At 43.2% G+C, this 12,754-nt stretch overlaps 1 protein-coding gene across 10 annotated transcripts in view; it reads left to right on the top strand.

Moving 5' to 3' along the window:
• LOC105275603 (polypyrimidine tract-binding protein 1) overlaps positions 1 to 12,754 on the top strand; it is a 350,912-nt gene that overhangs the window by 23,802 nt on the left and 314,356 nt on the right. The gene's annotated exons all lie outside the window — the stretch shown is intronic.

Genomic DNA, 12,754 nt, shown 5'->3' with positions numbered 1-12,754 from the left:
TGTTTGTAAAATAGTGCAATGATTATTTTACCGAAGTCATTCGATTCGGTCTTGATTTCGATCTCTTCCACTTGTAACGATCAACCCGGTCGATGTGATGTCCATCCTGCACTCGAAATCCTTCCATCTGTCTTCTTGAAACTTCTGCCATTCACGTAAGTAGACATTTTTTTGTTTTTTTATCGCTTTGCGAATTTTTAATTGCGCGATCGTTTCTTTATCGTCGCACGAGATTGATCCGCTTGACTCTAGTTGCGGAAACGACTCGATAACGTAAGCGAGAAGAGCCGCGCGAGTTTATTTCGGGACAAGTTAGCTCTCGGAAGATATCGTTTGCGACGAAACTTCATCTCCGAGTCTCCGTGCGAACGTCATTCGGGGGGTTAATAAAGGCAATTTATCAATCATTCCGCTGGATCGACAGCAAATAGGATTTCCTGTGCTTCCGTGTTATTTATTGTCGGCCCCGGAGAGACCTCTGACGAAGGAATAAGGAGGAAGGGCCTGCGTGTATCGCGGGACAGATTTTTCCGATCAATTTTCGGGACCACAAGGCTGATGTCGAGTATGTAATCGTCTGTGTGTATGTATGTGTGAACACGCTTGACATTTTTCTTTAAAAATCTCTATCGACGTTATATTCCGCGCACTCAGCTAATTATCATGCATCGAAATGCCGCTGCAGTTATCATTTCCGGTATATCGAGGCACGATTATTCACCATGAGCGCATTTGTAGCTCTTCTTCTGGTTACCCAAGTAAGTTGACGCTACCGAATAGCGAACGCGATACCAAAGTTTCCCCCGAAACGCGGATCCGTTGATACCCGACCATGTTGGATTCCTGTGCGACATGCGAGTTTCGAATGTGATCCCTTCTGGTCCTTTGTCCATCGTGAATCCCCGCTTCTTTGTTCTCCGGGTTCGACGTAGTACGTAGGTACCATTTCCACGGTAACAGGACGACGTTTGTCCGCAATGAATTCCCTTTCTGGGTTACTCCGGTGTAGCTGTTTATCGTCGGATTAGTATCCGATACTTGTCCAATTTAGAAGTTAGTATGTTTGATTTTTCGTATATATGGAACATTTTCTATATATTTATTATGAGTTATCGGACGCACTTAGCAATATTTCAATTCTATCTACCACTTCATATCAATTATGGATCGCGATAATAAAACGAGAAATTTCAGGTATTCAGGGGGTGTTACGCGATAATGCGGACAGTATCCGGATTTAACGGATCAACAACGGGCCGTTATTCAAAGTTTTCGAGCGGCGTTAAAACGCGCTCGCGCAATTTTCCCTCGCTCGAATATTCGGTGGATATCGCGGTCTAACGAGCTCCAAGCCGTTTAACGTTTTATCCATTGCGGCATCGTGTCGTACGGATACGCGGCTCCCACTGCGACGGCGCTTCCGGTTTCGTGGAGTGCTTGCTAATCGCGCCGGTACACCTCGGTCAAAGCGCCGAGAGCGCTTAAACGTATGCGTAGGCAAATACGATTCAAAGGTCCGGTGCTATATACTGTAGAGGACTATAAGTCAAGAGATAGCTGTATAATTCGGGGTTTCTCCTGAGCGCAGCTAATGAATAACATAACAAACGGAATAGTGCGGCAAGTGCAAACTATCGAGCAGCTGAGGATTAACCATGGCCGCGGTAATTGTCGGCCTTCCTTACCGTAATAACGCTTGCAATATTGTGTTATGGTCTTAACGGATTACGTATGGACCGCCTAATTGCGACTGTTTTCGTTCGATGTCGCGCGCGAGCGCAAATGTGCCTCCGTATCCAGTGCACGTATTTTGCGCCGTCGAGACCCGATATTTCGCGGAGTAACGCATAAAGCGGATCGCCTGTGAGCCAGATGCGAGCCAGCGCGAACGCAAAGCCGGATTTCTCGCTAGACGTAACGTTAACGCCTCGGTTCCGTTTGCCTAGCAAATTATCGGACGGACTGCATTCGCGCCACGTGCGCGAGTAATGTAAATCTTGGATTAAGATGTCCCAAGGAGAAATTGTGAGCGTAGAGCGCAATTCAACGATAAATAAACTATTCACGCCCGCGAGTCTCTTGCATTACGTGTGCGTTGTGTGCGACACACTTGGTACTCCCATTTCTTGCGCTAAAGAAGATCCAATATTTATTTCGTCGCGTAATATGCTTTCTCATAAACTGCTTTGTCTCGCATATCAAATGATGCGGTTCAAATGTCGACACGTGTACGAAGTCTCACACGTGTGCGATATTCATATTTAATCATCGGACGCGATCTCGTTCCTGCGATCGAGCCGCATCAGCGCGATTACGAACGCGTCCGCATCCTTCGTCCTCGGTATAATTGCGAGCATTTGCACCGTCGTGTCCGCGGCGAAATATTATTCGCAACGGGCTCACGTGCCGACAAACTGAATCGCCTGTGTGAAAACTGTGAAAACGAGTCCGTCACGGCGGCTGGTGCCGCGTGCCGTCACGGTTCATCGGGATGCGTCGACACGCGCGTCGCATCCCGTCGATCCTCCACGCATATTTGGTAACGATGCACCAGCGGTCGATGCGCTCGTGTACGCCACGGACAGAGAAGCGGACAGAGACTGATTTCCTGACGCACGATATACGCCACGCAGAGCGTGCAGTATACTGCATTGCGCTCCGAAATTATGTAAACTTGTTTTCTGTATGAACTATTTAATTCTCCGTCTATGCGTTGATTGTTGTGTACAGTCAAGTTGGTTAAAGTTACAAAACATTCGTAAGATACATAAGCGCGTTGTTAATCCGAGTCAATAATTAGATTAAAATTTGGCTTTCATAAAAGAATCCTTGCCCGGCGCGTGACTTTTTTGCAATCTTCTTATTATAAACTTTATAATAAGAATTATGAGAAAATAAGAAGAAAATTGACGTGTTTTGTATACTCTAATTTACGTTAACTGCATTCCTGTTATTAACTTTTTATTGTTCGTTGTTTCTGTTGTTGCTCCTCTCTTTATATTGCCCCTCGTTGTCTCTATAGCTTTTCCGGTGATCTCTTGATTTCGAGGGCTTTATTGAGTCAACATCGGCACTCCCGAAAGCCATCATTAATCTCCTCGAATCGTTAATTAACCGTTTGATGCCCCGCTCTTGCACTTGCATTGCGCGCGCGTGGGAGAGTGGCTTTTGCCATAGCCACTTGAAATCTGTTTGTTATTCGTGACAACGAAACATCGTTTAGCAGTTTGATAATCCTCGACGGGGTTCGAACATGAACGACGCCGCTCGGACTCGTTTCCGATTGGACGATAGCGGGAATGAGGTTTACGGGTCGTGCGGATTCGACAGAGCGATTGAATTTCGTTTGCTTTGTTGGTTTAACGGTGCCGATTCATCCATGGCGAATAGTTATTGCACAAGCAACTAACCTGCCTTTCTATTTGCATTTAACAGTGAACAATTAGGATCATAGAATTCTCAGTAAGAGAATCTTAATAATCATAATTTATCCGACAAAGCTTACTCCTCATTTTGTTATAATTGATTGTTATTGTTCGCGAAACCGGTACTGACTTCGAGGGCTTAAATCGTACAATTAACTAAACTAGCTTGTATTGTATTTTTATTCACGTATATGTTCGAGCAGAGACAATATAAATATTTCTCGCTCTACTTGTGGTAGATTCCTCAAATAATAAACAAGGAACGTCTACCCCTTATTTACTTCTCCAAGCTTTAACCTAAATAGTTCAGTTTAGTTACCGTTGATTACTGTCAAGCAGAGCTCGTAGCTTGCCCGAGTTTGGTAAAGTTGTGAACTATAAAACGTATAAATTATATTTGTGCTTTGTAACAAAGTGTGTATGATCAGTGCTCCTTATTGTCTCTCACTATCAGTTGCATCGTTGCTCCATGTTAGCAGGCTTTTCGACAGCATGATTACAGACATTAACAAAATTAACAGCTATAAATATTTACGCCAAAGTAATTACAATAAATTATACTTTGGAGAAAATGGCAACTTGTTATCAGTAATTTTTATTATGATTGATTTGCGCTTAATACAATTCGATATCAAGACATCTATTTTTACGCAAGGCGATGATACGAGCTAATAGAGTAAGCTGCTTGATCGATTGGCGAGAGTCGATTTTCTCGGCAGATTAGTGCAAGAGACTTGGTAGAGAATAGGCGCGAGAAGCTTAACGGACATACGTCCACCTTGGGCCGGCCGTGTAAGCGCGTACGTAGTCAGATAATTCAGGTCAGCGTGGGTTAGGCTGTTGGGGTCACGTCTGCACTAAGGGATGATTCCTCCCCTCGATACACAACAATAGTCATTAACGGATTAGATGCGTTGACGACAACGACGACAACGGCGACGGCGCCGATGACGTTCATGACAGCGACGAAGAAGACGACAGCGATGATAATGACAGTGATGACGACAATAATGGGCATTGATGTTCCGCTTATCGAACCGCACAAAGCTGATCTATAGCTATATACTAGTAGTCTAGCGTGCATCAAAGACCCTTTACGAACACTCCGTTGATTCCTTGCGGAAACTGATACTGGAAATTTGTCTCATTATAGGATGCATCGGGCACTTGCCTCGTGAAGCTTAACTTAGCTTATCTCTTGATATGCCTAAAGTTAATCTTCAAACCGAAAGAGGAACAAAAGAAATGCCGCGAGCAGACAACTCTGAAACTATTATCATTGACAGACTGTTACGCAAATCTTGATTTTAATCTCGGAGATTCACGGACTGTAATTTACGCGTAACGGAAATCTCCGCAAGCGTCTCCCACGAAGTATGTAAATCATGCGAGTGTTCTCGATGAGTGAAAAATCTACGCGAGCGTTAATCGCGAGCAGCTCGAGGGCCATCACGAGATCCATAATCAGAACCCTCAGGATTTGTATCTCATGTATAAGGATGCGATATGCCGGAAGGGATTTCGCCGTGTACATTCCGCTATATTCATACATACGTGTACATTATGTATACGGATATATAGATCGCATCAGCGGCCGTCACCTAACATGTACATTAAAAGGGACCGGACCTCTTCATGAAAGATTCAAGGTCCGCTTTTCTCGCTGATCCTGACATATCCCTGTGAAGCTTGCCTTCTGGCAAGCATATCTACTCTGTTTCGCATCGCCTTGATGTCTTGGACCGTTGTCGATTAATTAAAATATTCCTCTCTGTGGTAGGAAATCATTTGGCAAAACTGAAAAGCGAACGTACCATGCATTCCAACTTGTCTAGTATCCTTAAAGTTTTTATATGTACAATTATCATATATGCGTTAATATGTTAAATCATTACTATCGTTGTTGCTTACTAAGTTTTTTTTTTCATTAATCTGTTTAACGAGGACGCGTTTTCGTTCTTATCCGACAACGCGATTTAAACTTTTCGTGCGATACTGCAGCAGTCGACTCGAGCTCTTTTCTACGTCGTTCTTAGCTGGAAAGTTTCCAAGCCAATCCAGAAGGTAACGCGCAATTTGGCCAGGGTATCCCGATTTGGCTTAATAATTCTTGCACTCGTATATATCGTCCATGGGAAAAATTAACGGTTGAGTGGCGGGAATGCTCGTTAAGCGACTTGGATACGCGCCATTCAACCGTAAAAATCCGTCATTCAAGCATTCCTCTGTATTTTGCTCTGTACAATAATTGGCCATGCCCAAACGGCAGTATAACAGCTGTATTATTAAATTTGATAGTTATCCTTCCGATTCACTACGCAACCGGATTTTGTTATACTAGTTGGTTGAAAACATTTCCGACCAACCATATCAAATATTTTAAGCTACCGTTATTTTTTAATATTTTCCACCGCTTCAAAAAACCGTGGAAAAAATTCGCGAAAGCTACTTTGCCCAGGGAAAACAAGAGAATTTGTCGCTAACACGATTTCCAATAATAGGATTTATTTCTAACACTTTCGTGTTACAGATCTCGTGAATGAATCGAAAAAGTTGACGGGAAGCGTGCGCACCGAGCTAAGAATTTTCGTTAGACGCAACTATCCCATTCGTCGTTTCTCCGCGCCACTCTTCACGGTGTACAAACAATCTTAGCACAAAATTACCCCCGTCGTCTTTAGGGGCTGACTGCTTTGGGGTAGATCGAGGGGGCGAAGTCACTCGCGCGCAAAATGAAAGTCGGCCGGGAAAAGAGCTTGCGGCCCCTGCAGTCGTGGGCTTGCGAACACGCAACACTCGCAAGCGCAAAGCCTCCCTTGCCCGACGACGGTGCCGACGAGCTTAATAAGCTGCGAGGCTTAATTTCGTTCGACGTTGCGCGCGCTACATATCCGTCGCTCAATGCCACGGTACCGTATAATTCCTTTAGTTTCACAGAATATGTTACTTGCACACGAATACGCCTAAAGCGGCACATGCACACTGCACAGGAACTGCGCGAGAATGAAAAGTGTGAAGAGAAAGACAAACTATGATATTGCGCGATAATTTCAATTATGAGTTAATTAATTATAATTGTCATAAAAAGCCTTAAAGCTTGCAGAGTACTAGTCGATTCTTAAAGTTTACTATAGGGGAATTTTCTTTTGTATTATGCAATATTCAAAGCACATAAAGTACATAAAGTACAGTATATATGAGGTACATGAAGTAGAATGTTGCAGATAATTTTCTTCCGTTTGTTATAATTAGCGTGCCGTTAATTTACGTTACAATTGAACGAGCGTCTTACGTTATTGCGATTACCAGCGTTGCTCATATAGTCCTAGTGCCTTCAAGCCCTTTGTCGTAATCGGATATCCTTTCCGGGAGCCGTAAATGTTTATACCGATTTTACTGGCTCAACGGGGGAGCACCCTCTTCGTTAACGCATTAATTAACGTCCCTGCTGACGACGCTGCGACGGGATGGCTATAAAGACTTCGTTACCGCTGCTACCGAGCTTTCGTTCTAACATTGAATTCCGCGTCACTTAACGCCGCGCCGTGACTCCGCTCGGATTATACGTGAGACGTTTCTCCGCGCGGCGAATATCTTTAGGATGAACGTCGGGGATTAGCGGACGAGAAGGATTTTGCCATGGAAATCGGTGCGTGATTGTAATAAACTTATCGTGATTATAACCGAGGACGAATACGAAGAAACTTCGCCCAATCGCGCAGCCGTCGTTACCATTGCAATCAGATTAATCGGAAGTCGGATAAGTCGGTCGGCTCATAAAATCAGACCGAGGAATACCATAAAATTATCTCGACTAGCTTAAATCGCCAGGGTCAAATTCTATGTAGACTTACGACGCGTGATAAACGCGTTGGATGAAAAGTAGATGATACGTCAATTTCGATGTAATCTTTATAGGATGATAAAACAAACGTAGTAAAATTAATTAACAAATTACGAGGTAACAAATTACGCCCGCTAATGACAACAGTGCTTTGCTACATTGAAACGTGTATTGAAATCTAATAATGCAATTTTTCTTTCTCTGTCGGTTATGTTATATCAAGTTTCTTTGAAGAGTCACTATATTAAAAAGATACTCGAAACTATGAAATTAACACGTATCCTTGCAACAGTACTCTAGTAGCTTCACATCTCCACAATCATGGAAAACTATCAAACTACACCATTTCGAGATTCATGTCAGTCGGCGCGCTGCGTTTTCGCGCGACGGCGCGTTAGAATGATTAATGTCGTGGTCTTAGGAGCGCAAGGAAGCGTCATTGTTGCCACTGTCGACTAATAGATACAAATGTACGCATTATGCGCTGGGACGTAATTACCGTTTAAGCCGCGCGGGGCCCGGCCCGTGTCGCGAGCGGGCGAACCCATTCCGTGCAACCACCATCACCACCACCAGTTCCCATATTGTCCGAGCGCTCTGGAAAACGCTCCGGTTTATTTAGCACCGTCCGCGTCGGGGAGGACGGCTTAAGCCCTCTGTCCACATTTCCTCCGTTAACCGGCATCCTAATAAAGTCGGTTCCTCTTCTAGCCACGTTCCCCTTCCGACTTTCTTGTTCTTTTTCGTCGTGAAGTCGTCGCATCCGAGTAAGCCGGGAATTTCATCGCTAAGAAATTTGCTTTCATTGAGCTCTCTCTCTCTCTTTCTTCGTGCACGAGCTATTATATTTCATTGTGTCAATTTAGCAGAGGTGTTCGCCAGTGAATAGATCTTTCAGCACGGTTTAGAAATTATGGAGCATATTTATACAGATCGAATAGAAGAGTTCAAGTGCAATATCAAAGTAACTTTCTGCTCCAAGCAAATATCAACGTATCGTCAACATCTCTAATTACCGTGTCTGCCCTATATTCCCGATTAAAAGATGCAAATGAAATGAGTAGTAGCAGCACTGCTACGATAGTAGTAATAGTGGTGATCCCCATGGAGCGATGATTCTCGCCGTTTAATTTCCCCGTTTTGCAGCATGTCGGTTGCAGTGTCAGTTGCTCTGTTCTCCATCTGTAGAGCGATTCCTATGCGTATTTAGCGAAAGGAGGCAAAGAAAAGCGAGCAGAAAGGTCACGGCGAGCAAGATCGTCGTCTCCGAGTCGACGCGCGAGTTATTCATAGAGAATATATTACGCGGGACTTGGCTTTGATCTGGACTCCAGACCTCGGATTATGCGGGCCTCTCCGCACTTAGTTGCGGAACGCGTCCATGTGAACCCTTGGTCGACGAGGTGATGTGCGAGTACCTTCGCGCGCGCCTAAATGTCTGTATGTACGTGTGTATGCGCGGAAGCCTACTCGGGCAAAGTGCATTACTCATACAGAATAATGTACGAGCGTACTGGTTATCAGAAATTCGCGGAGAAGCTTAGAGAGGTCTTATGCCGGAAACAGAGGATGTAAGTCTGCAGAATTATTGCCATAGGCTTTTGCGCTGGTCGAGTGCACACCATACATATCGATGAGACAATCATTATGACCAACGCAATTTCTTATCATGGTGTGAGTCACATCAAGCCGATACTCGTCTTGCATGTTGCGAATGTTCAGAAGCTCGTGTAAGTAGAGTATTTCTTGCTAAAGATAACACATATGACACAGAGATGTATACGATAACGCTAGTTATTAATTTACTTGGCGATTTTTCCAGCGTGATATAAATAATTAATGACTGCAATAATTAATGACTGGTCGAATATTTGACGTCTTGAATTCCGATTTCGATAGAATCTTTCTCTTATACAAATTGCATACATTTGGACTGGTTTATTTGGGTAAATTGAATTTTGTTCGATAATTTATTCGATCTTGGTAAATAAAGATCCCTCAACGCGAGGCCGAGAGAGTGTCACAGCGCTGATAAGTCTGACCTGTTACTTGTATTTACTACTGACGCAAGCTTGTGGGTCTATCTGCGGGTCAACGGCATGGCCACGCTATCATTGCTTAATTTCGCTTGACATTTATACGGATCGACGTGACACAGCGGTAGACGAGGATATATTCGGACATCCCCAAACGGTTTCCGAGCGATCCGGTGCCCTTCTTCATGACGACATGACGATGTCTTACCTCTGTCAAGTAGAAAATCCATTTTCCCGAGGACCAGAATTAAATTAAACTTATCTGCACGTTTGCACCGATCCTGATTTTGTTACGAGCGAGCGTCGTAATGAGGTTTTGCCTTCGTGATAAGTGAAGTCGACGGCAGAATCGCGCGAATTTCTGTACCAGGCGTTTCCAAATTATCGCATGCGTTTCACATGGTGAAGTATATTTTCACAATTTTATGTGGCATTACCATTACAAACGTCATAATTAAAGTAGATACGACGCGTTAATTTGTACTTACGCGTCACTCGAATTTACCGCTTTTGAAATTCGCATTCCCGTTTAAGCTCAGACGAAGTCGACGACGTTATTCCCGGGGATGAAAACATACCGTCATACGGGCGGACGTTTCAGTGATTTTAGTTTGTCGCTGTAGGGAAACGCGAAACGAGGAAGAACGTTTAAGCACCACGGAAAATTCAATTTGGAAAAGCGATCCGGTCTTGCGTATCTCGGCTTCAATTTACCAGTCTCGAAAGGATCATGCTCCTGTTATGGATACTGCGGATTCGACGTGAACTCCATATCGCGTTGCCAATAGAAACCAGAAACCGTATCAACCCCCGGGGCTGATAGAGCGCCGCTTTGCCGTAACAGAGGCAAGTTTATTTCCGCATGTCGGCTTCTTAATTTAGAACGATCTGTTTCCGAGAATGTTGCGGAGCGTATGCTGATGAAATTGTTTCTTAGCGAACGAAAACGCGCATGCACGTTCATTTTCAACTGCAATCTTTAACGCATTCATATCATTTTCTTTTTTACATTGTTACATATCAAATATCCTCCGATAAATTTTATTCTTTTTATATTTATATATTTTTTATATTTTTACATTTTTATACTTTTCATATTTTCATATTTTTAAAGCGATCTGAAATATGAATATAATAAAAATAAATACACGTTTGGACATTTACTTTGGCGTTGCGTCGGTAATTAATCTTCGTGTTTCAATACTATTATTATGAAATTAATGCAGTCAGTAATATAACAGCAGTATAATAGTGTAATCGAATAGGAATTACATAAGCATGAAGCCATTTACTTATCTGGCCATTGTACTCATCTTTCAATATAGTTCCCGTCTGCGATTAACGATATCGATTGTTATACTTCTCTTAGCTCAAGGAGCAGGCCATCAATAGATATATATTATATAACGTCGCATTAGAATAGCGATTGTGCGTTTTGAAACGATCCTTTTCAAACCAGACTTTGGCTCTTTGAAATGGTTTTTTATTTTTTTCGCGTACAATGATTATCAACGTAGTCCAGTATAATCGACGTAATTGAAAAATACGGCGAGATAAAAATTTAATTTTCGCAAACTATTATGCCGTCGCACATTGTACGCAACGTGATAGTATCATACATATCAATGTATCTTTTTAAAGTATTATAATACTTTCAGGATAGAATGTGAAGAGAAATTATATTCTTTTTTATTTTTATATTTTATTTTTATACATTAAAGTTATTAATAAAATTGTAACAAAATTATATTAGATAATTATTGTACGTTATTTATGAAATAACAACGATTATAAATATTACTAGAAAAAAAGACACATAATGCAATGATCCCAGAGTAAGTACAAACCAAGTCTGCCCAACATGCATTTCGTACTTCGGATAACTGTGCTTCAAGTTTGAATGTCACACAGTGTGTTAGAATATGTCGTTTGCTTTTCGACGTAGGACGCAGGGAGTTCTCAGTTGAGCTTATTTCATTTCATCGACGCTGAACAAAGTTCCAGATAACGTTGTAAGTTAGTCGGATCAGACTGCACTCGCAATCAACCTGTCAACCGGAATCGTACCAAAGCCCACAAGCAACGTCCACGCTGTCTCCATGTAGCGTACAGGCAATCAGCGATGCGATATCCGTCATCTCGGTACAAAGGGAATCGCAAAATATGCCGGTATTGCGTCCTGATTTGGTGATGCGTTACTGGAGTGTCATTACAATCTGCTTAGTAAAGGATTCTCTCTCTTCCTCTCTCCCCTTCCTTCCGCCGGAAGGTATATACCTAAATGCAACGTCATGGTACCGTAAATCAAAGCATCGATTCATCACAGTCGCAATTTACTGTCGCGTATAATTACATGTGGAATTCAGATTCTATCGAATTTAGATTCGTATTCCCTCCGCTTAATAATAAATCTCAATGATAATGCGTTTCAAGCTTGTTAACTGACGAGGCTTTCGTTAATTACATACAATTACGCAGTAACATACATCTACACATGATAATCATAACGTATGAGTTTAGCATACTCCGTGGAGCACTTGGCTGCGTTAAGCATCTCTTCCAACTCGCATAAGTCAGCACGCGCTCGTTTATCTTCGTGGCCGCGGCGAGATGTATTCATTTTCGCGAGATCCGCGAAAATTCGCCGGGCACAATCCGCGATTTTTCAGTTGTGTTAACACGGTTATTCAGTTCGCAGGTCCATCGCGGATTTCATTACAGAGGAAATACAGTCGTGTCGACGGAACGAGATTTTGATGGACATTACAAGCCGGCGCATTGTTGCGGACTAATAATATTCAAGCGCGGAGAAAGAGAAACGGAATGGCGCGTTTGAAGTACATACATTGTTAATGAATTGCGTAATTATGTGTGCACAGTAGGAACGGTAGAAATTCGGTTTCGTGGAAATGCCGGACGGCGGCTACGAAATTCAGGCTCTGCCTCGCGTTAAATCTACGCTCGGGATTGTTGCTCTTTGTGTCCGGGATACTAATAGCTGCGTTGATGCGGACGCGGTCAAAGTTATCGTGCAGTACGCAGTAAATGTTTAATGCGTGACCTCTGACCTCGTTCGTTCGTCGTTTGGGCTAGTGCACGTACCATACTCGCGACAGGAAATAAAAGCGCTGGCGTTTCCGGTACGTGAGCTTACGGCTCGAGTTCCCTGGTTAGTTAGGTTAGGAAAAATGTGCGAGTCCAAAACCTCAAGTGCTCCCGGGGGATCGGGACATCCGGCGATTAGGTTTTTATTTTTCCATGCGATGTATCCAGCGGCAGCGTGGAAAAGCCGACTCCGTGCGAGCGGTTTATCCCGTGTTCTGCTCCGCGATCTTCATCTTTCTGTCATGATCGTAAAAGACACGCAGTAAAGCTGCAAGACGGGGATTATGGAAACTTGCTGAAAATCGGCCACTTCCCGTGATTGCGGCTACCCGATAGCCATTCTT

The sequence above is a fragment of the Ooceraea biroi genome, chromosome 8, assembly GCF_003672135.1.
Source record: "Ooceraea biroi isolate clonal line C1 chromosome 8, Obir_v5.4, whole genome shotgun sequence".
NCBI lineage: Eukaryota > Metazoa > Arthropoda > Insecta > Hymenoptera > Formicidae > Ooceraea > Ooceraea biroi.
This window is presented reverse-complemented; position numbering and strand designations above follow the sequence as displayed.